Source organism: Lampris incognitus, chromosome 4 (genome assembly GCF_029633865.1).
Source record: "Lampris incognitus isolate fLamInc1 chromosome 4, fLamInc1.hap2, whole genome shotgun sequence".
Classification (NCBI taxonomy): domain Eukaryota; kingdom Metazoa; phylum Chordata; class Actinopteri; order Lampriformes; family Lampridae; genus Lampris; species Lampris incognitus.
Window position 1 is genome coordinate 36700116 of NC_079214.1, and position 24819 is coordinate 36724934.

The 24819-nt window shown below is 45.3% G+C and overlaps 1 pseudogene; it reads right to left on the minus strand.

Annotated features, from left to right (window-relative positions):
* LOC130112033 (exosome RNA helicase MTR4-like) overlaps positions 1 to 22650 on the minus strand; it is a 51699-nt pseudogene extending 29049 nt beyond the window's left edge.
* Positions 22651 to 24819: the final 2169 nt, after the last annotated feature.

Here is a 24819-nt window from a genome sequence, read left to right on the forward strand (position 1 = left end):
CCGCGGTCTCAGCAGCCGAAGGAAGTTTGGGAAGGGCTATCAGATGGACGCCCTTGCTGAAACGGTCTATGACGGTGAGAACCAGTGTTTCCCCGAGAAGGTGGTAGTCCGGAAACGAAATCCAAAGCCACGTGAGACCAGGGGCGGCTAGGAATAGGGAGTGGCTGCAACAGACCAGATGGCGCCTGGTGAGAGGCCTTGCTGCGGGCGCAAACAGTGCAGGCCGCTACAAAGCTCTTGACATCCTCCCGCATAGTTGGCCACCAGAAGCGCCGAGCGATGAACGACTGGGTACGACTAACTCCTGGGTGACAGGAGAAACGACTGCTATGACCCCACTGAAGAACTCGAGACCGAACAGCATCTGGGACGAAGAGGCGACGGGGTGGCACGTTACTCGGAGCGGGTTGGGCAGTGCGAACAGCCGACTCAAGACCAAAAGTGACCACACCGACCACTCTAGCCGCAGGGAGGATGGGTTCAGGCTCTTCAAACGCGCCTTCCTTCGGGTGTAGCCGAGACAGGATGTCAGCCTTTACGTTGCGTGTCCCAGGACGGTAAGTCAGAACATAGTTGAAACGACTAAGGAAGCCAGCCCACCGAGCCTGACGACTGTTGAGACGTTTGGCTGCCCTCAGGTGAGTCAAGTTCTTGTGGTCCGTCCAGATGAGAAACGGGTGCTCAGCGCCCTCGAGCCAGTGGCGCCATTCCTCCAGAGCAGCCACTACAGCCAGTAACTCCCGGTTTCCAACGTCATAATTCTGCTCGGCCGGCAGAAATCGGCGGGAGAAAAAGGCGCAAGGATGGAGTTTCTGGTCCTCAGCCGACCGCTGGGAGAGCACCCCCCCTACGCCTGAATCCGAGGCATCAACCTCTACCACGAATTGTCTCTTGGGGTCAGGATGGAGCAGCACTGGGGCCGAGGTGAACCTTGTCTTGAGGACTTCGAAAGCAGAGCTGGCAGCAGGAGACCAGATGAAGGGTTTGGCTGGGGAGGTCAACGCAATAAGCGGTTCTGCCAGCTGGCTGTAGTTGCGAATGAATCTCCGGTAGAAATTTGCGACCCTAGAAAACTCTGCAGCTCCTTACGGTTGGTAGGTTCCGGCCAGTCCACCACTGTCTGGACCTTGCGGGGATCTGCTCTGGTCCGTCCCTTCTCTACGATGAATCCCAAGTAATCCACAGAGGGGGAGTGAAACAGGCACTTCTCCGCCTTGACGTAGAGTTGGTTCTGGAGGAGGCGCTCCAGTACCCTGCGAACATGCTGGACGTGTTCCTCAAGAGACTGGGAGAAAATGAGGATGTCGTCCAGGTAAACGACGACAAACACATCCAACATGTCACGGAGTACGTCGTTCATAAACGCCTGAAACACTGCTGGTGCGTTTGTGAGTCCGAACGGCATCACCAAGTACTCATAGTGGCCTCGGGGTGTTTTGAAGGCGGTCTTCCACTCATCGCCTTCCCTGATTCGCACGAGGTGGTAAGCGCTCCTCAGGTCTAGCTTGGTGAAGATGGTCGCCTGTGAGAGAGGCTCAAAAGTCGAACTCATAAGTGGAAGCGGGTACTTGTTCTTAATGGTGATTGCGTTCAGTTGCCGGTAGTCAATACAAGGTCGAAGTCCCCCGTCCTTCTTCTTCACAAAAAAGAACCCTGCAGCAACAGAGGAAGACGAGGGCTTGATGAGACCTGCAGCAAGGGACTCGGTGATGTACTCATCCATGGCCGCCTTCTCAGGGAGTGACAAGTTGTAGAGGCGGCTACTGGGAAGAGTAGCCCCAGGACGGAGATCAATGGCGCAATCATACGGGCGGTGAGGCGGGAGTGACTTAGCACGGGTCTTGCTAAATACCTCACCAAGGTCATGATACACAGGGGGCACGGAGGAGAGATCAGGAGGCAGGGGAGTAGGCGAGCTCAAAGGCGTAGCACAAGGAGCTGCACGAAGGCATTGGGCATGGCAAGTAGAGCCCCATCCAAGGACTGTGCCTGTGGACCAAGAGATGTGGGGTTCATGGTGTCTGAGCCAGGGGCGTCCCAAGATAACTGGATTAAGCGGGGAACGTATGATGTAAAATTGCATTGTCTCTGTGTGGTTACCTGCAACGGTGAGAGTAACGGGGACGGTTCGCTGTGTGATACAGGCTAATCTCCGGTCATCCAAGGCAAACGCATCAATGGGGGTCCCAAGAGACTCAAGGGGAATGTCTGCCTGCGAGGCAAAGTCAAGGTCCATAAAACTATCATCTGCTCCGGAATCAATCAGGGCTCCAAGGGAAAGTCTCTGGCCCGCCCAGACTAAAGCAAGAGGAACAAGATGGCCGCGAGATTCGGACCCACGGGAGAAGGAAAGGCGGCTTACTAGGATCTCCCTTGGTCCTGGTAAGCCTAATCTTTTGGCCGTGAGGGACAGTCGCGGAGTCGGTGCCCCTTAAGACCACAGTACAGGCAAAGACCTGCCTTGAATCGGCTCTCCCGTTCAGCAGGAGTAAGTCTAGCACGTCCTACCTCCATCCGCTCTTCTACATCCCCAGGTGGCGTTGTCGCGAAAGAGTCAGAGGAGGGATTGGCCGGGGAAACGGGAACAGCGGTTCGGTCTGACGCAGAGGTAGTTCTGGGATCGAAGGAAGTTCCACGCAAGGCCTTCTCACGCTTTCTCTCCCGGATACGTCCATCAATGCGGATAGCGAGAGCAATGAGGTCATCCAGAGATGAGGGTTCTTCTCGGGTAGCAAGTTGATCCTTCACCGCCTCGCTCAATCCTCTACGAAAAGTGGCACGCAGGGCCTGGTCATTCCATCCGCTCTCAGCGGCAGCCAGGCGGAAGTCGACGGAGTAATCTGTGACGCTGGCGCCGCCCTGCTGGATGTTATTCAGTCGTGAGTCAGAATCCCGACCGCTTACCGGATGGTGGAAAACCTTACGTAGCTCTGCGACAAAGTCTCTATAAGAGTTACAGTAGCTGGCCCCCATGGACCAAGAAGACGTAGCCCACTGCGCTGCTCGACCACTGAGCAGGTTGGTCACGTAAGCGATCTTAACAGCATCACTGGAGAACACGGTGGGCTGGTGTGTGAAAACAAGCTCACACTGCATAATGAAGGTAGAGCAAGTTTCAAAGTTACCGTCAAATGGGCGTGGACTGGTAATGATGGTTCCACGGGGTAAATAAACAGGAACCGGAGGATCTACTGGAGCGGCGGCCACAGGGGGCGCACTTGCTGGCGGTACAGGCTGGTTCAGCTGCTGGTTGGCAAGAGCTGCTGAAATGGTCTGCAGTTGTTGCATGATCTCTGCCTGCTGACTCGCCATCGCCGCCTGCTGGACAGCTAAAGCTTCCACAGAAGCTTGCAGGGGTTGAACTTGAGACTGGAGACCCTGCACAGCAACCGAAGCCTCTTGTAATTGCTGGGAATGGGCGTTGGTAGTCTGAATTTGTTTTACTAGGGCTGCTTGCACCGGATTGGCTGTGGGTGTGCCGTCTGTGCTGGCTGGGGTCGTCATGGCCAGTTCGTACTGTTAGGGTTTGCACCCGACCCCAAGAGCACAAACACAGAAGGCACAATATAGCGGGACCAACAGGCTAATTTATTGAAGAGAAAACTCAGGAAGTCCACTCTCACCAGGAAACGCGAAGTCCACCTTTAAGCCGGGAACCGTGGAGTCGCCCTTTAATCCGGGAACAGTGAAGTCGGCCCTTAATCCAGGCAGGAGGGGGGGGGGGGTAAACAGGAGGATACCAAAGGAGAACGGAAAATCACAGCAACGCTGGAGTGAAGAAATCCTCTTCGTAAACGGAAAGCAGCGCACAGGGGAAGGGGAGCAACGAGGAAGGTCCAACAGAGAAACCTCCAGGGAAGATCCAGGTAAGTAAACAAACTTCGATGAGCAGGACAAGCACAAGTACTCTCCCAGGGAACGGCACGAACTGGCAACAAGCTGAGAGTGACACAGCCAGATATAGGGAGGTGATTGCCAACAGGTGAGTGGAGGGGTAACGAGGAAACAGGCATCAGGTGGAGTTGGCAGAGCTCCGGGTACGCTTACACTGCAGAGCGGGTGTGGAGCGGGGAGACGTTGAGCCTTGGCCAAGGTTACACTGCAGAGCGGGTGTGGAGCGGCGAGACGTAACAGTACCCCCCCCTCTACGGGAGCCACCTGGCGACTGACCTGGCGCCCCCGGTAGAAGTCGGCGAGGAGAGAGGGATCCATAATGAGCTTCCGCGAAATCCAACTGCGCTCCTCAGGTCCATAACCTGCCCAGTCCGCGAGATACTGGAACCCGCGGCCGCAGCGCCGGACTTTAAGCAGCCGGCGGACCTTCCATTGAGGATGACCATCTACAAATCCGAGTGGAGGGGTAACGAGGAAACAGGCATCAGGTGGAGTTGGCAGAGCTCCGGGTACGCTTACACTGCAGAGCGGGTGTGGAGCGGCGAGACGTAACAGATAGGTGAACATAAATCTTTTGCATGGATATTACTTGTGGTACCCCAAAGGTCGATTTTAGGTCCAAAACTGTTGATTCTGTACTTAAATGATCTATGAAAGATATCAAACATATTGAAATTTGATTTGTTTACAGATGACACAAATATAGTATTTTGTTCTTGTGAGAATTTACGGCAGCTTTTGGAGGTGACCACAAATGGAAAAATTAAAAGGGTGGTTTGACAAAAACAAATTATCCTTAAATCTGAACAGAACAACATTTATGCTGTTTGGAAATCACTCAATAAATACCAAGGTAAAAGTAGTGATAGACAATGTCCAACTAGAAAGAGCATATGAAAATAAATTCCTAGGTGTGATACTAGACCACAAAATCTGCTGAAAACCTCATATAACATATGTGCAAGCAAAGCTGGCAAGGAGCATTGCAGTTATGGGAAAAGTGAGACACATTCTGGATCATAAATCATTGCACACTCTGTATTGTTCATTTATTTGACCATATCTGATCTACTGTGTGGAGGTATGTGGTAACACCTACAAAATCAACCTACAACCATTATGTATTCTACAAACCTGTGCTTTCGGCAGGGTTGGTATTCAACACAGGGAATTTGTATGCCAAAGCTTCCTAGACAGAGTTAATCTGAGAGTGGAGTTCAGGTTCTCCCCCTTCAACGGCAATCTTTATCAATTATCAGAAACTGCTTATACTAACAGCATCCTTTGGGTGATCTGTGGGATGACAAGAGCACAGGGTTTTTGCGTACGTCTATAGCCGCCACCGGTCCCCTTCTTCTGCATGCTTGATCAGCCAAACAAACAATAAGCATCACCTCTCCAAGAGGGGGACAATCACCACAACTGAAACAAGGAATCTTAGAAATTAAAAATGGCAACATGTATTTGATAAGACATAGACATAGAAACAGACTCTTACACGTGTTTGACAAAATATGATTAAATCAATCTATTGATATCGATTTAGGATAGCAGCTATAGTGATAAAAGAGACAACAAAAAAAATAAGAAAAAAGGAGGAGAGAGGACTAAGATGAAAAAGGATGTAGTCCAGAGAGTGTTCCAGGGAATGCGTAAGGCAGCTGTTAGCAGTGTGTATTTGCGTGTGACGTGTCCACCAGTAAGTGCATGGGATTAATCTCAAAAAAATTCTGATGTTTGAGATCCATGACTTATCGTAGTGCCTCCGAGCAGCAGACAGGCTCTGCAGCCACACATGGGCTCTGCAGTCATGCAGACACCCATCAACCAAGAGAACAACTGGAGCTCAAAGCACCGCAACCCCAGAGGAAGACTGAGCCAAATGGGGAGCCAGGAGACCATAGAGCACACCCCCAAAAGCACAGCTGGGCCCACAACCCCAGGGTGCACCCCACCACATTGCATTTAGAACACTGGATTTTGTTGATAAGGTGAGGGACATCATTATGGAGGTGGATGAGACAATGGTCTCTTATGATGTTATGTCTCTCTTCACGTGTGTTCCTGTAGATGAAGCAGTGGATGTAGTCCACATGAAATTACTGGATGGCCCCACTCTTAGCAATAGGAACACCCTTAACACTGACCAAGTGTGTCTGCTCCTGAAGCTGTGTCTTCAGTCCATATACTTCACATACAGGTGACAGTACTACAGATAGAAGCATGGGTGTGCTATGGGTTCCCCAGTTTCACCTATAGTGGCCAACTTGTATATGGAGGAAGTGAAAAAGAGGGCTCTGATGTCCTGTCCATCTAGCCATTGGTTCAGATTTGTGGACGACACCTGGGTTAAAATTAAATCTCAGGATGTATCACATTTCATCGACCACATTACAACCACATCAAGTTCACCAGGGACAACCACATCACTGGACAACCACATCAAGTTCACCAGGGAGGATGTGACCAATGAGAGATTAGCCTTCTTAGACCGTGAAATTGCAATTGATGATGGGTAACATTTGATTGTTGATGTTTACTGTAAACCAACACATACTGATCAATACTTAAGGTTTGACTCTCATCATCCACTGCCGCACAAATTAGGAGTCATCAGGACACCGTACCATTGAGATGACCACGTCCCCACTGACTCAGCAGCTGGGGAAAGGGAGAAATCCCATATTAAACAGGCCCTGGTTAAGTGTGGTTATTCTAACTGGGTGTTTGTTAAAGCCAGGAAGACGCCCAAACAGTGCACCAGCCGATCGAAGAGAGGAAGGACAACAGCTGTCTATGCATAAACCAGTGGTGATTCCGTATGTGGCGGGCGTGTCGGAACAGTTGAGACGTGTATTTTCAAAACACCACATCTCAGTTGCTTTCAAACCCCAAAACACGCTGCACCAGATATTGGTCGACCCCAAGGATCAGGTCCCCTGGCACAAACAGAGCAATATAGTGTACGCTGTTAAGTGCAAGGAGGAGTGCCATGACTTATACATCAGGGAAACCAAACATTTGCTGGCCAAGAGGATGGCACAACACAGAAGAACTAACACGTCAGGCCAGGACTCCACAGGCTACACCCATCTACAGGCCAGTGGCCACTCTTTCGAGGATGAGGATGTGCACATCTTTGATAGGGAGGAATGCTGGTTTGAACGGGGAGTCAAAGAGCCCATCTATGTGAAGAGGGAAAGAGCATCCCTGAACCGAGTGGGGAGCCTGAGAGTACATCTGTCACCATCTTACAATGCTGTGGTTGCAACTATTCCTCAATCCTCTGTGAAAAGTACACATGGCCATTATAAGTCTAGTTAATGGTCATGGCAATTTGCATATGAAACCAATCTTTTGTTTTTGGTCATTCTGCAACTGTGCTGTTTATAAGGGTGGGGATACCTGCAGTCAGTTGAGACTGATGAAGTCAGTTGAACGAGTGATGAAACGTTTCTCCCAATAAACGGTGTGTCCGGATGAACTGATTCAATTTCTTGAATTCCAATTACATGGTTTAGATAATTGGGTTAAACTGGACTTGTTGAAACATACCCATTTGTTGCCCCGTAAGAAGTCATTATGAAGCTGGGTCCAAATCTCATCAATGAAGGCAGTGAATGAGATGATATCAGAACCGACATGCGCAATGGCAAAAACTGCCAAAATAAGACTGGGAATGTAAAAAAAATGCAATTAACCATCTGAACTAAGACGTGCCTCACAATGAAAACAGCGTTCTAGATGAGGATACTGTGTGAAAGGGCGGAGAAAGAGCTGGAATTGAAATTAGGGTGATTCAGTCTTGGTCTCCATCTCAGACATCTGTGAGTTTTATAATTCACTGGCCATTTCTTCTGACTCACCACTTTTTGTTCCCGTTCTTAGAACATGGGGTAATTTAGTCTTTTGAGACAATGTTAAAGAAACACCACATTGATTTATTATGGGAATCTAAAAAAAGAGATCATCTCCACAGTCTAACCCCTCATGTATTGATGGAATCATGAGGCCTCTGTTCGAAGAAGGGATTTCTGTTGCTTGATCTTGGCCTTCAAAAGACAGCCCCTGCCTGATTTAAACTGAGAGTATTTTTCTGATTGCTGCACACACACTGAAGGCTGTGCAATGTAGTTTTGGAAAGAAAAAAAAAGACTCATAAAATAATCATTTCAAATGCTTGGAACTTATTTTTAAACTCATCACAAAAAAGTGTAAAAAAAATAGCCTTTTGAAGCCGAGTGAATCACCAGTGAGCCCAGAGGACGCATCTTTGTATTATAAACATTGTTGAGGAATTGGACCACCGCAGTGAAACAGTGACACTTTAACATCATAAATGGATCCCGTTTTCCTCTGGGAAAACTTCGTATTATTTAGCATGAATTTTAAATCATAGACTTTTTCATACTTTAACGAGGTTAAAATTTTCCTTTTCTCCATGAAAACTCCATAGTGCAGCTTGAAAGTTTTAAGAGCCTCCCGAACACTTTCTAAATCAAACATCTTTATGGAATAATATCCGGCTCAGCTGGTCTCTGGATAGCGATAGCAACTGTTAAGGCTTTGAACATCCCATTTTGAACATCACAGCTCCTCTGTTCCTTACATATCTTCTGCGTTATCTCCACACAGCCTTTGTCTTCCCCTACTCCTCTATTCTTCACTCACTCCATCTCCTTTTCCCTTTTTTTTGGACTACTTTGAGCAGACACGATGCTTTCCAATCCATCTCCGCAATAACGACCAGCCACAACCGCGATGTTTATCACCATGGTAATGAGCAGCCACACTCAGAGATCATAGTGGAGCTCTTCATTAACCATCACCATGGAAACCTATTCATCGGCCCCATAGAGGAGTTAGAAATGGCTGTAAGTAAATCGCTCCCAATTTTTTTTAGAAATGCATTCTGATGACTTGAGATGGAAAACAATGGCGGAGGGACAGTTTCCTTACTAGGGCTATAATTTATTCAGTGAATTTTACAAAGCTCTCAGTTTCTTGTCTTTTGTTTCTGGAATGACAGGGTAAGATTAATTGTAGTTAATTGGGACATGTATCTGCAGGAGACGTCAGTTTGGTTGGACTCTGCAGAGGTCCAACAGCAGAACAATAGCCCAGTGAGATGCTGTCAGCAACATTCAGTTATGTTTTCACTTTGCTCTCTTTATGAAGGAGCTTTGAAGTCCTGTTGCATTGTTCTTTTTGTGTAATATTATGCCTCTTTAGACATAATACCTGTGCTCTTTTTTCACCCCTCACCTCTTTCCTTAATATTTATTTACTATCCTTCCACCTATTTACTTCCCATCTTGCTCCCTCTATCCTCTCCTTGTTCCATGGCCTGTGAGCTCCTCCAAACCATTCATCTCTTCGCCTCTACCCTCCACTCCAGTCTTCTGTTTTCTTTTCCTCTCACCTGTACGCCGCTCTCCTCCTCCTCTCTCCTCCCCCCCCCTTTCCTCTCCTCCTCTTCGTCATTGTAAAGCTCTTCCATGCTACCGTACATACGCCCCCTCTGCTGCCTCTTTAATCTTCTTATTCCATTTGCATATTCACGCTGCAATTTTCCTCCCAGGTTGCATTTAAATAATACAAACCCAGTCTATATTTGTCAGCTATGAGACAATCTTATATTTATGAATATAACTGAACACATTCCAGCCCTCAGAAGATGAAGCCAGGGGGCGTTTGAACAAGGAGACCCATCTGGAGGCTCACATTTCAACCTTGTTTTTTATCCACCAAAACCGACACAGCTTCCCCCTAACACTGCCATGACTTCTTTCTCTTTCTGATTTACTTTTTTTTCTGTGCTTTAAGAATGTTACCTAATCCAGAGAATTAATTTCTTTCTCCCTCAATTTCATCATCAGTTTGTCCATCACAGCGTCGTACTCATTCAAAATCTTCATTCAAATACTTCCACAAGTTCCGTTAAATGGCTTCAGGGATACTGCATCCTGAATGGCGACCAGTTCTCTTTCGTCCTCTTCTCTCTGTTTCTCCCACTCCCTCCTTCTCCCTTTAATTAAGTCAGATTCACAACTAATGAAGCACTTGAGGTGACTGTTTTTGATTGCAGCTTTCATCAGTGTGATGAATCAATCATGTACCTGCCTTATCACCAGCTATGGAGGGTTGATATTTAATTTAAGTGTATAAAAATGTGTGTATTTTGTACCTTTGTGTTCGCAAATGTTTTGTGCTTGTGTGCGTGCATGTGTTTGTGTGTCTTCAGTGCTAGTAGGTGGAGAAAGCGTAACACCCCAGAGATTGCTATCTGATATGTACCCTTTGAAGCCCTGTTCGTGTAGTAACTGTGGATAATTGATCTATGCCCTGGATTCGGGCTCCATTTCATGTGCTCTTAGGGTGAAACCATCATTTCATGAACTGATGCTAAAATCGTGATGTCGTCAAAAGAGGATTTGGAAATCAGTAGTTCCCTACGATTCTGAATCACAGAGCTCCTTAAATATCAAGCATGATAAACACAGATGTATGTAAACATCCACTAATACATATCCATGTATGCACACACAGAAAAAAACAAGTATGAATGCATATTTTACCATGTGCATACTGTGCATTCTGCTCAATGTGCCCCCCCACCACACACACACACACACACACACACACACAACCATATAAGCTGGTGCACACCTACGTAAATGCTTTCTCTCCCTCTTTATCAATTTTCATTTCAAGATACATTATAGGCATGACCGTCAAAAACAACATTGCATGCATTTGCCTAGCTGTCCCAATGCTAAGGTTCAAGGTTAGAATCCCAGTGCAGAAAGTGGGATATCTGTACAGCTACAGGTGGATCTGGGAGAAATGGTGTGATCCTCTGCATGCATTATATTCCCCTGGAGAAACCTGCGTTGGCAGGTGACAATTGGTGACACAATTGCTTGGTGAAAAAAAATTACCAAAGCAGATATGAATAATTCATTAGAAATATAGTACTCAGACATTACATTTCACAAAATCATACAAAAAAATAGATCAAACTTGAAATAAATGAATTTTAACAATGCTTTTTTTAACCAGCGGCACGGTGGCGCAGTGGTTAGCGCGGTCGCCTCACAGCAAGAAGGTCCTGGGTTTGAACCCTGAGGTTGTCCAACCGTGGGGGTCATCCCAGGTCATCCTCTGTGTGGAGTTTGCATGTTCTCCCCGTGTCTGCATGGGTTTCCTTCAGGTGCTCCGGTTTCCTCCCACAGTCTAAAGACATGTAGGTCAGGTGAATCAGCCATACTAAATTGTCCCTAGGTGTGAATGTGTCAGCCCTGTGATGGCCTGGCAGCCTGTCCATGGTGTCTCCCCGCCCGCTGCCCAATGACTGCTGGGATAGGCTCCAGTATCCCCGCGACCCTGAGAGCAGGATAAGCAGTTTGGATAATGGCTGGATGGATGTAAATATAATGCTTATAATTCCTCCAGTATTTTTCCGGCACCTGGTAACATTTTTGCTTTAACACATTCATAGAAAGTTGAATCAGTTCATCTGGACACAACGTTTACTGAGATAAGCAACTTGGATAATGGATGGATGGATGGATGTTTTAACCAAACAATCCAAACATTTAATTAATTTGGATCCTATTTTTTTTTCTCAAACACTTAAACATCTTAATGGCTGATGTCATTGTCCACCAAGATATGTCAGGATGCCACAATCTGTTTGTATGCATAATTGCTGTGAGTGTATCAGTTTGCCTGTTTGATGTTTGTTCCATCTTTCTTACGCTCTATTTTCAGGACTAAGGTTTATGGTGCTCAGGACAGGGAGGCGATGGTGGGAGTAACATTTCTGTCTCTGCTGCATCCTCTGTTGCCATTGACCTGGTCCCTGGTCTCTGGATACTCTTTTTATATCTTTTGTCTTGTGTTTTGTTCATTACTTCTTCTTTTCCATTTGTGACAGCTTCATACGCATCATTCTCACACTGCAATCTCTTTCTCTGTGACTGACGTGTCTGGGTCTGCCCGCTATGTGTATGAGAGGTCTATTGTTTTTCGTAGGGCTCTTTGGCCCTCAGTTGGTGATGCGGCGTAGGGCCATGCTGATTTATAATGATGTGGGGGGAAGATACTTGACCTGCTTGTGGCTGGAGTGTTATCTAAGCATCCACTTTTCTTTTTGACTTGTTTTGTTTTCGATTAGTGTAGTCATTTAGTGCTTTAGGTGCTTTATTTATAAATCTGTTCCTGCATTGGCTACTTTCCCCTCTCAGCAGCAGGCCTAGCCATCCTGAGAGAGGGAGCCGACCACTGATGCTATTCCCGAGGTTTCTCGTGTTTTTCTCTGAACTGAGGGTTTAAGGATAAAAGGTGTCATCAAGTGCAATCTACCGTAACTACCTGTTTTTCACTGTGCAAATGTACAGCCCTCTGAAAATGCGACTGGGCTATACAATAACTATACAAATGAAATAAAATAAAATAAAGGATTTGAATTTTCTCTGGGCAACTGGGCAAAATTCTGATTTTTTTCCTTAAACTGAATTTACACAAAAGTATTTTCTGCAGTGCAGGGGATGGTACTGCTCATTCTCGACCTCATCTCAATCTCTCACTCTCTGTCTTTCTCGCCGTCTGTCTCTCTTATTCACTTACTCACTCAGTCAATCATGCACACTCACACACATACACGCATACTCACACACACACACACACACACACACACACACACACACACACACACACACACACACACACACACACACACACACACACACACACACACACACACACACACATGCGCGCACACACAAGCAAACAAATATAAGTCAGTAGACACTCGCTAAAATGTTCTTTCTCTCACACACAGACACACATGCACACACACACTAACAAACACAATACTCTTTGATGCAGTGGGCAGAGTGGTGTAGCCTCTTGACACTCATCTGCAGTCAGCGATTCATTACTCCCTCTAATGACTGAGGTGAGAGCGGTGGACTGGGCGGGGGACTTGCTACCACTGCAGTGCTGCATAAAATCACATCCGGCAGCACACCTCTTACAAACAAACCGCTGCACATAAAGTGATGGGAATATCAAATCCTATCTGTGTCATCGTCACCTTCTGTGCACTTGTCTGCTGTGGTTTTTCTCTTCATCTTCTTGTTTCTGTCTTTTTCATTATGCGACAGTGAAGCAGGCTTCATCGATCAGTAATGAGCACACAGTTATAAGGCATGTAAGCTGGTATGGGCATTTAAGTGAAGTTAACCGGTGATCCACATTCTCCTCGCCGACCTGTAATCACTCACCAGGAAAATCAGCAGATGAGAGTGTCAGAGAGAGACAGAGAGGGAGTGAGATAGCTCATTTAATTTTAAAGAGGAAGTTGGAGGGATTCGGGCAGTCACAGACATGCTGTGACAGTAAGCCGCTAAGTTAAGTTTACTGTCATTCTTCTGTATTTGTTACTTTCTTATGGTCACTCTTGGTCATTCTTATTACTTAGACTTGGGCAGATAGAAACAGTAGATCTGAATTAAACGAGGGTTTATTTGGGAAACAAAATTTATATGAAGATATACTTTTTTTATAGCTTTCTTTATTCGAAGAACATCATAAGACAAACAAACCATAGTGCAAAAGAAAAAGAAGTCACCCCCCCCCATTTTTTCCATAGTTCCGACCCACCCAAGGAGAGACAAGTGTAAAAGTTTATAATAATGGCAACAGTTATGGCGAAACTAAATACAACATTGACAACGTTAATAACAATACAAAATACACACACACACACACACATATATATATATATATATATATAAAATAGATAAAATACTAAACATGAGAAGAAAGAAAATAAATTTAAAAAAAATGTGGAGGTTCAGTTGTCACAACGAGCCAAAGATGTCAGAGATTCAGTATGGTTTAGGAAAGGTCCCCAAATCCTTTCAAAACAATTTAGGGAGGCCTTAAGGGGAAATCTAAGCTTCTCAAGTCCAATGGACTGTAACGACTCCTTCCCCCACCTATTGTGAGTTGGAGGTTGAACATGTTTCCATTTAAGGAGAATGAGTCACCTGGCCAGTAAGGTGGTAAAGGCAAGAACAAGCTGCATGGGTTTACAGGTATTAGGCTGTCGAGGGTCACCGAGCAAGGCCAAGAGAGGGTCGGGGATAATGGTAGTGATTTACAATGTGTTAAGAGTTCTGAAGATTTCGGACCAAAATGTGCCAAGCCTAGGGCAGAACCACACATATGGGTGTGGTTGGCTGGAGATTGCCTGCACCTATCACATGAGTTGGTGATATTGGGATAAATCCAGAATAACCTCAAATTAGTTTAGTAGACTCTGTGCACAGTCTTACACTGTAGAAGGCTGTGCCTAACACAGATGGATGAAGCGTGGACTAATCGTAAAATATGCTGCCATTGACCATCAGATAGCGTGGTTGGTCCCAACTTCCGTTCCCAAGAGTCCTTAGGGCCGATTGTTGGGTTTTCAATGATAGAATTAATGAGACATGACATTTTTTTGTGAGGTTAGGTAGTGACAGATATAGAGGCAGTTTTAATTTATTATTGTCCATCAGTTTCCAATCCACAATGTGGACACAGGTTCATTGTGATCAACTTCTAATTCATTCCATTGCTGAAATCTATACTTAAGTTTTGCATTTACACATAAAGAGAGAAAAAAATAGTTCGGTGTGATTGCTAATCTCAGCTCTTACCTGATCTATTAGGCTTAGTTAGTCCCATGGTATAATGATTAGCACTTGGGACTTTTTGGTTGTTATTGTCTGGCTGAGCTGCAAAGCCGGACTTGTCAAAAATGTCTCAGTAAAAAGTTAATGTCAATTTTGGGGTTTTTTTTAAGCTTAGCCAGAAAATGCAAATTATTATTTTTCTGCACTGTTCACTCATCTTTTATATTTGGATTTTTTTGTGCTGCTCTTCTTTAAGTGCAATTAAAATTTTTGTTTGTCAAATAGGAAAAGATTGATTAGATAATGATAATGATTAAATTATTGGGAATTAATTGGCGCCAAGTCAGTTGTTAGTCCAACCTTGGGAGTCATCCCAGGTCGTCCTCTGTGTGGAGTTTGCATGTTCTCCGCGTGTCTGCATGGGTTTCCTCTGGGTGCTCCAGTTTCCTCCCACAGTCCAAAGACATGTAGGTCAGGTGAATTGGCCATACTAAATTGCCCCTAGGTATGAATGTGTGTGTATATCGGCCCTGTGTGATGGCCTGGCAGCCTGTCCAGGGTTTCCCCCTGCTTGCCGCCCGATGACTGCTAGGTTAGGCTCCAGCATCCCCGCGACTCTGAGAGCAGGATAAGCAGTTCGGATAATGGATGGATGGATGGATGGACAATCGGCAAATTAACTGTAACTGTCCTAAAATAGCCCTGTGATGGTCTGGCGGCCTGTCCCGGTTGTCTCCCCGCCTGCTGCCCAATGACTGCTGGGATAGGCTGCAGCATCCCCACAACCCGGAATAAGGACAAACAGTTTGGATAATGAAGGAATGAATGTCCTAAAATAATAATAATAATATTTTCTTTTCAGATAACATATAAAGCTAATAATGTCTTAAGGAAATAAGTTAACAAATTGATGGTTGCTTCTTACAGTAGTCCTTGTATGTTAATTATGTTGGTAGGATGAGGGTCAAAGAAAACAGACATGCAAAGGCATGTTCAGGAACACGTACACTACCGTTCAAAAGTTTGGGATCACCCAAACAATTTTGTGTTTTCCATGAAAAGTCACACTTATTCACCACCATATGTTGTGAAATGAATAGAAAATAGAGTCAAGACATTGACAAGGTTAGAAATAATGATTTGTATTTGAAATAAGATTTTTTTTACATCAAACTTTGCTTTCGTCAAAGAATCCTCCATTTGCAGCAATGACAGCATTGCAGACCTTTGGCATTCTAGCTGTTAATTTGTTGAGGTAATCTGGAGAAATTGCACCCCACGCTTCCAGAAGCAGCTCCCACAAGTTGGATTGGTTGGATGGGCACTTCTTGCGTACCATACGGTCAAGCTGCTCCCACAACAGCTCAATGGGGTTCAGATCTGGTGACTGCGCTGGCCACTCCATTACCGATAGAATACCAGCTGCCTGCTTCTGCTCTAAATAGTTCTTGCACAATTTGGAGGTGTGTTTAGGGTCATTGTCCTGTTGTAGGATGAAATTGGCTCCAATCAAGCGCTGTCCACTGGGTATGGCATGGCGTTGCAAAATGGAGTGATAGCCTTCCTTATTCAGAATCCCTTTTACCCTGTACAAATCTCCCACCTTACCAGCACCAAAGCAACCCCAGACCATCACATTACCTCCACCATGCTTAACAGATGGCGTCAGGCATTCTTCCAGCATCTTTTCATTTGTTCTGCGTCTCACAAACGTTCTTCTTTGTGATCCAAACACCTCAAACGTGATTCATCCGTCCACAACACTTTTTTCCAGTCTTCCTCTGTCCAATGTCTGTGTTCTTTTGCCCATCTTAATCTTTTTCTTTTATTGGTCAGTCTCAGATATGGCTTTTTCTTTGCCACTCTGCCCTGAAGCCCAGAATCCCGCAGCCGCCTCTTCACTGTAGATGTTGACACTGGTGTTTTGCGGGTACTATTTAATGAAGATGCCAGTTGGGGACCTGTGAGGCGTCTGTTTCTCAAACTAGAGACTCTAATGTACTTATCTTCTTGCTCAGTTGTGCAACGCGGCCTCCCACTTCTTTTTCTACTCTGGTTAGAGCCTGTTTGTGCTGTCCTCTGAAGGGAGTAGTACACACCGGTGTAGGAAATCTTCAATTTCTTAGCAATTTCTCGCATGGAATAGCCTTCATTTCTAAGAACAAGAATAGACTGTCGAGTTTCAGATGAAAGTTCTCTTTTTCTGGCCATTTTGAGCGTTTAATTGACCCCACAAATGTGATGCTCCAGAAACTCAATCTGCTCAAAGGAAGGTCAGTTTTGTAGCTTCTGTAACGAGCTAAACTGTTTTCGGATGTGTGAACATGATTGCACAAGGGTTTTCTAATCATCAATTAGCCTTCTGAGCCAATGAGCAAACACATTGTACCATTAGAACACTGGAGTGATAGTTGCTTGAAATGGGCCTCTATACACCTATGTAGATATTCCACCAAAAACCAGACATTTGCAGCTAGAATAGTCATTTACCACATTAGCAATGTATAGAGTGTATTTCTTTAAAGTTAAGACTAGTTTAAAGTTATCTTCATTGAACAGTACAGTGCTTTTCCTTCAAAAATATGGACATTTCAATGTGATCCCAAACTTTTGAACGGTAGTGTATATCCAAACTTGAACACATATATCCAAACTACAACATATCCAGACTAAGAACACATACACCCAAACTAAACACATACCCAAACTAAGCAAAAAAAATAATAATCACTGTCCAAGAGAACGAACACCAGCCAGGATTACTGTCGGAACTGCTGGTCTGCATGGGCTAGCAGTTAGCTTAGCCTGTCCCGCATCCGCATCCTGTCAGACCGCCCTCAGTGTTTCCTCTTCTGGCATAGCTCTGGGCAGGGCCGTGGTCCCAGGGCCCACAGGATGCGGCAGACCAAGCTCTCCCAGCCGATTCAGTGCCAGCTCTCCCAGCCATCAAGCGAAGACAAACTTAGACGTGGACAAAGACACTGCATGGACGGCGCTGGTTGAGGCCGCTGCAAATGTGAGTTCGTGCTGCCATCTTCCCACACTGGAAGCGGAAGTTGTTGTAGCCACAACTTGAATTAGCTAGTTTATTGCTCCTTTGATGTTTGTGTATTAAAGTTATTGATATTCACAATCTTGGGAAGAGCTCATGTTAAATTAGTGTATTGCTCCTTTGTATTATAATGAGCATGAAGTGTGTGTGTGTGTGTGTCTGCACAATAAGGAAAATTACAGCTTCTTATGTTAGCTGTTGGCTCAGAGCCGCTGGCTTCACCAAATGCACAAGCTGAGGTTATGATTCCTCTGATTACATGCTACACCCCAGTTGCAACGTTCAGACAGATCTGCACATATGCTATTCATGCATAAGTAATCATGTGTAAATTAGGCTTTGACAGAAAACCTGGCACATGTATAATTAACCCGTAGGATCAGCTATGAATAAGGAAATAGGCTAGTGTTGATGTGCAGTTAATATTTTCATAGCAAGTGGTGTCATGATAGAATGGTGCCATGCCATTGTTCCGATGGCCCAATATTCTGAAACCCCAATAGACCGAAAAATGTCCCGTTGGACTGAAAGCCCATTTGTCCGACAGCCCATTATCTGAAAACAAACGCCCATTGCTCCAAAGGCTGGTTGCTCCATAAATACACACTCCATTGTGAATCATTGATCTGAACTGGCCAGAGATAAATACAGGAAAGTTGGTATTTCTGGTGAAGTAGAGATGACATTCTCACAAGTGCTTATAATGTTTCACCTATTTACAAGATTAGTAGTAAACGGTTTCTTCGCGTTCGCATGTCAAAACACACTAAGATATTAAGGGCAAAAAAAAACTCTAGGGAGAGTGTGTATTTTTGGAACAACTGGCCTTTGGAGCAGTGGGCTTTTGTTTTCAGCCTATAGTCTATATTAGAAATGGGGCCTAAAGCAAGCAGAGAAGCCTTAACATGATAGCCACACTAAGGATTAATACCGCTAGAGCAAAGGTCAAGTCAGTAGTTATGACAGTGTGGCATCCTTGAAAATATGGTTGAACAATTTCTGTCCCAGTACTGACGATACATATCCCAATTATTCTATTGGATACACACACACACACACACACACACACACACACATGTTTTGGGGTGAAATATAACAGGGTCAACAGTGATATATTATGAGCTGTAATGAGAGAATCACATGGGACTTGAATTAATAACCCCCTCAAGCCTTCTAGACAGTTTTTGTGGAGGATCTGAAATTGTTGGATGCAGAGGAAGTTTTTTTGGCTTTTTTGCAGAGTTGCTAAGGTGAAATATCAAGAACCTTTTTGCTGGATAGATACGAGTTTTAATGGAAAGAACAGAGCTTCCAACCTCCTGGCCCTTCGGAAGCCTCTTTGTTCAATTTACTGCCCTGATGCCTTACCATAAAAAGACCCCAAAAAACCAATTTACTATGTGCATAATTTGATATATATTCCAAAACCGTAAACTGTATTACAACAATTTGTTTGGTTGGAGGAGGGCTAATGAGTTTGGATTTGTCTTCCAGTTGATTGTGTACCTTCCTTGGAATACTTATTTCATGTAGTATGCCTTTAATTTCAGCTCAGTGAAATGATGAGAATGGAAGGCAAAGTGTAACGGTGTAATGTCTGTCTCACAGAGGAAATATGTCAATGTCAAATGAGTAACTTGTGCTATGTACCTAATTACATAAATAGCGCTTTTAGGATTTCAGACCAAAAGAAAGAATTACTGGCTAACATCTAATGAAATTTAGACCATAACTAAAACCTCACTTGGAGTATCAGTTGCATTAAAACACTATGAGAAAAAAGATATAGATGCATTCTTGAGTAAAAGCCCTTTTAATGATCAGCAGAAAAAGAGTGAGAGGGAGAAAGAGACTGAGAAAATGTAGACTGAAGCGACCAAAAACCAAGCAGCTACATACATGCACACATACAAACATGCAACACAAAACCAAGCATGCTTAAAAACTACAGTACCAGACGGCCCCATAAGCACAATTGACATTTAATAACTAACAGTTCATAAAACTCTCAAACAGTCCCAAAACATCCATAAAGTTGACTGTCACATTCCTAAAAGAGAAGTACAAGTGTAGACATGTACCACCTTAAGGAGGGAAGAAACGGATATAGAGGATTTTTAAGTTATATTTGACTCAAACATATTAACAAATGTTTGCACACCTTTGTCAGTGTTTGTGTGTGTGTGCGTGCGTGTGTGTGCGCGTGCATGCATGCATGTGTGGGCGCACGTCTGCCTTTTGTGTGTGTGTGTGTGTGTGTGTGTGCGCATGCGCGCGCGTGTGTGTGCGCGCGTGCGCGTTGTGTGGCCTGAAACTGTATATGGACACCCTGTTAATTGACTTATTGGTTCAAACATGACACAAACAGAACCCCCAGAGGCCATGGCCTGAACTACAAATACCATCTGTTTCTGGAACAGCCCCTTATTCAGTCTGCATCAATATGTCAATCTGCCTGTGGGAAACACGCATTCATAAGCAAAATAAATAAATAAATGTAGGCAGAAGTGCTCCATCTCTCCCAGCCTCTCCTCCTCACCCTCAGTGTCATTTCCTATCATCTCCCATCACCTGGTTGCCACAATGTTATAATCTCCGCACTCATTCAGACAGATCCCTCCAAACAAAACTTTCAGCTAGTGCATCATCCTGGAAGTCTCCAATACACAACAGGATCACTGGCTGTTTCAGTATCCTTTTCTGGTGCGATACTGATAGATATGAGCCTTGTGCCATGACCCAGCAGAGTTAAAGAAATAGCAGTACCAATGTATTTTTCAAGGTTCTTTAAGAGCCATCATGTGAGATTTCAGCCACTGCTGACTCAGTCCCTTGTTAGAGGGAGCCAGCATCTAAACAGAGTAAAAAAGAAGTATGAAAGTATGAGTTTGGGTGTCTCTTGGTGAATTGAGTGTCTGCAATTAAGTGTCTGCATATATGTGTGTGTGTGTGTATGTGTTTGAGAGAGAGAGAGAGAGAGAGAGAGAGAGACAATATGGAGGAGAAACAAGAAGAGAGAAGGGTATAGTGAGATGTAATTAAAGTGAAAGTTTTTCAAGCCTTCCATCCAATTACACCAGCAGTTGGTTTTATTTATACCTTGAGCAGTTCTGCTACTTTGTTGATGACACCCCCCCCAAACCAAATTTTACTCCTCCCCCATTTGATGAACGTTAACAAACGTTTAAAACTAATACTAGCTGATATATAGGGAATGACAAAACAGATCTTACTGGGGCGTCCAGGTAGTGTAGCGGTCTATTCCATTGCCTACCAACACGGGGATCGCCAGTTCGAATCCTCGTGTTACCTCCGGCTTGGTCGGGCATCCCTACAGACACAATTGGCCGTATCTGCGGGTGGGAAGCTGGATGTGGGTGTGTGTCCTGGTTGCTGCACTAGCGCCTCCTCTGATAAGTCAGGGTGCCTGATTGGGGGAGAGGGAACTGATCCTCCTACGCGCTACGTCTCCCTGGCGAAACTCCTCACTGTCAGGTGAAAAGAAGTGGCTGGCGACTCCACATGTATTGGAGGAGGCATGTGGCAGTCTGCAGCCCTCCCCTGATCGGCAGAGGGGGTGGAGCAACAACCGGGACAGCTCGGAAGCATAGGGTAATGCACTCTTTTCATAATCATTTCCACATTCTACCTATTACTGCTTTTGTGTTTCCGGTCTATCGATGGCACTGTTTTATACCTGTTCTTTGCAGGAGCTCCCAAAGCTCAAACTAACAGATGTCCACAGAATTTGCCAGCAAACAACACCAACACCAACCGGCAAATTGGAAAAGGGCTTTAGGTTGTATGCTGCATCCTACATTCACAGTTACGAAGGTAAGACCCGGACCATTTTATAAATGGAAGGCTCAGTCAAAAACCAAAACGCCATCAGGTGGTCATAGCTTGCAAATCTATTCACAAAAGACATACATCAGGCCATTAATTAACACTCAATAAAATCATGTACAGTTACCGAAATCATGTTAATTGTAACAAGTATCCTGTCTCGTATGTTACCCAAATCAACATTCGGATAGGGTGTTTGTATGTATAGACTATTTTAATCACCAATGCATCATCGTTAAATATATAGAAACGTTGTCAGCGGTCACACAACTCATGGATGGAGCATAGGGTTCCCAATGACAAAAGTAAAAAACCATTAGGCTACAGTGACGACAGGATTTTTATAATTTAATTTATATCCAATGTTAATGGTTGATGTCAAACAGTTAGCTAACATTAGAATAACAGTTACATACAACTTGGACCTAAAGTTACCTGGTATAGAATCGGATGTCGGCATCGGAGCCTGCAAACCGCTGTAACCCAAACTCTCGCTGGACACAAAACTCCTGCAATTCCTTTCTCAGGTCTTCAATTTCTTTGTCTTTGTCTTCTATAGATGACAAGGACATGTCCAGTGCAGACGGTTCAGGGACAGATCTGTAATGTCCACAAATACACAGGACAACCGTGTGAACAAATAACTGGGGCTTTATTTTATCACTCTCGTTCTGTCGTTCCTACATCCGTGCTGTGTGTCACGCATACATGCTCGTCCCCCTTCCTACTTCCATGCTCGCCCCATAACCCCTTATTTCTCTTAAAGAGGTATTCTCTATTAAAGTCTGAACATCACATCCCTCCAACATTCCCAAACCAAATGACAAAACATACTTGGCAAAAGGGGAAGATATCAAAATAAACAAAACATTTTTCTTTGACTACAAACAGTGTTTCTTTTTTTTTTCTTTTAGTATGCAACAGCAGAAACGAACGGTTTTTGTGACTACAAACAGTCTTTGTTTTCTTTTAACTTAGTATAAAGTCTTCAAGGTACTCTGTCCGCTTCTGAACTACCCTCCGTGGGTAGCGAGGGATGCCAGGGGTCTCTGGTCCCGATGGTGCCATTGGGGGTGCCCTGTCCATGTCGGTGTGGGCAAACCCGCTAGGACCACCTATGGGTTCAGTCTGTTGAGACATGATGCTGTCGTGTTCTGTAGCAGCAGGCATAGGTCGAGCTAGTGAGGGGTCACTTGCTTGAAGTGTGATGTGTTCCTTGTCACCACTCGCTGCTCACGTTGTGCAGTGACCATTGTTCCTTTGACTGCAATGACTTGGAATGGATCAGGATGGAAAGGGTATTGGAACTTGTTGTCTGGTCGCAGTCTTTTGACCAACACATGGTCTCCACTTTCAGAGTAGAGGAGGGACGACAGAAGCCTTTGTCGTGGTGCCCTTTCATCTTCTTTTTTGCTTGTGGGTCTTTGGCTCTCATGAGCTCGTCCGGGACTGTGGACTGGACACTGGGCAGTGTTGTGCACACTTGCCTACCGAACATTGCTGTGGAAGGGGGCATCCCAGTGGAGCAGTGCGGTGTTGTTCTGTATGCTCTCAGGAAGCGATTCAGTTCTTGAGTGTTTTTGTGCTCCAGTTTTGTAATCCTGAGTGTTTTTTTCTTATTCAGGGCCTTCATGAATCTTTCCACCTCGCCATTTGCTTGGGGCCAGTATGGAGTTATCTTTCTGTGGTGGAATCCCAGGTATGTAGCAAACCTGAAGAATTCTTCAGAGTTGAATGGTGGACCATTGTTGCTCTTGATGACTTCTGGAATGCCATATGCTGAGAAGATTTTGTCTAGCTTTGGTATTACAGTTTTGGCGGATGTGTTGGATGGCAGATGTCTCCACCTCAGGGAACATTGAGTAATCATCCATTACTATAAGTAGGTACTCTCCATTTGGCAAAGAGCAAAAGTCAATACTCACTTCAGTCCAAGGTGCAGCTGGCAGAGGACTCATCTGAAGTGGTGCGTGAGACTGTGTTGTGTTTGTTACTGCCTGGCAGGCAAGACAGGTTTTGATGCAGTCCTCTGCCTTTTGGTCGATTCCTGGGAACCACACTTTCTCCCGGAGTAGTTTTTTGTTTTCACCACCCCCTGGTGGCCTTCATGGGCAATGTCTATCACCCGGTTGTGCAGTGAGGAAGGTATTACAAGTTTACTCCCTCTCAGCAGGAGATCAGATGCAGACATCATTAGCTCTGATTTCTTTGCGTGAAAACACCGGAGAACTGATCGCTGGGCTGGAGACATGTCCGCTGTCTGTTCCAGAAGAGTGTGCCACTGTCCAGCCCTGACAGCAGTCATAACCCTTCGGAGGCATGGGTCAGATTGTGTGGCAGCATGAATCTCCTGTAGTTTCATTGCATGGGGCACATTGTGGTTGATGATGAAGCACACATGGGCTTCAGCCAGCTCAGTGGCATGCGTATCCTAGGACTCAGGTGTGGAAACAGGGTGCCTGGGGAAATAGTCTGCTGGCTTACCGGCACCTGCCCTGTAGACCACAGAGAAGCTGAAGTTTTGCAGTTTCAGCAACCAGTGTTCGATTCTGGGAGGAGGGGAGGATGATGGCTTGTTGAACATGGGCAAGAGCGGCTTGTGGTCTGTAATGACTGTGAAAGTGCATCCAAGTAGATAGAGTTGGAAGTGAAGGCAACCCCAAATTACAGCTAGGGCCTCCCTCTCAGTCTGTGAGTATCTCTGTTCCACAGGTGACAGCGTTTTGCTGGCGTAGGCGAGTGTGTGTAGTCTACCATCAGAGTCAGTTTGCGTTAGAACAGCCCCAATGCTTATAGGGCTTGCGTCCATGACAACCTCTGTGTGTTTTGACTGGTCAAAGTAGGCCATGACTGTGTCGCTGCTCAGGGTACTTTTGAGTGTGTCGAATGTGGCCTGGTGTGCGGGGGACCAGTCCCACAGTTGGTTCTTCTTTGTGAGCTCTCTTAGGGGCTGTGTCAGGGTAGCTAGATCTGGAATGAAGTGACCACAGTATGTGACAAGGCCCAGGAAACTGCGGACCTCTCCAAGATTCTGTGGGGCTGTGGTCTCCTTGACTAATGCAGCATTCTTGGGGTCCATTGAAATGCCTTGGTCTGAGAACGCATAACCAAAGAACTCCAGCTTGGTTTTGTTGAATTCACACTTGTCAGCATTTAGTGTCAGGTTGCAGTTTCTGAGGCATGTGAGGACCTTCTCCAGGTTCTCATCATGCTCCTGTTGGCTGGCACCATACACTAGCATGTCGTCACTGACATTCAAAACACATGGGATGCCAGATAGTGCCTCTGATGGTGTTTTGGAAAATCTCTGCAGCTGAGGATATCCCGAAGTTGAGACGC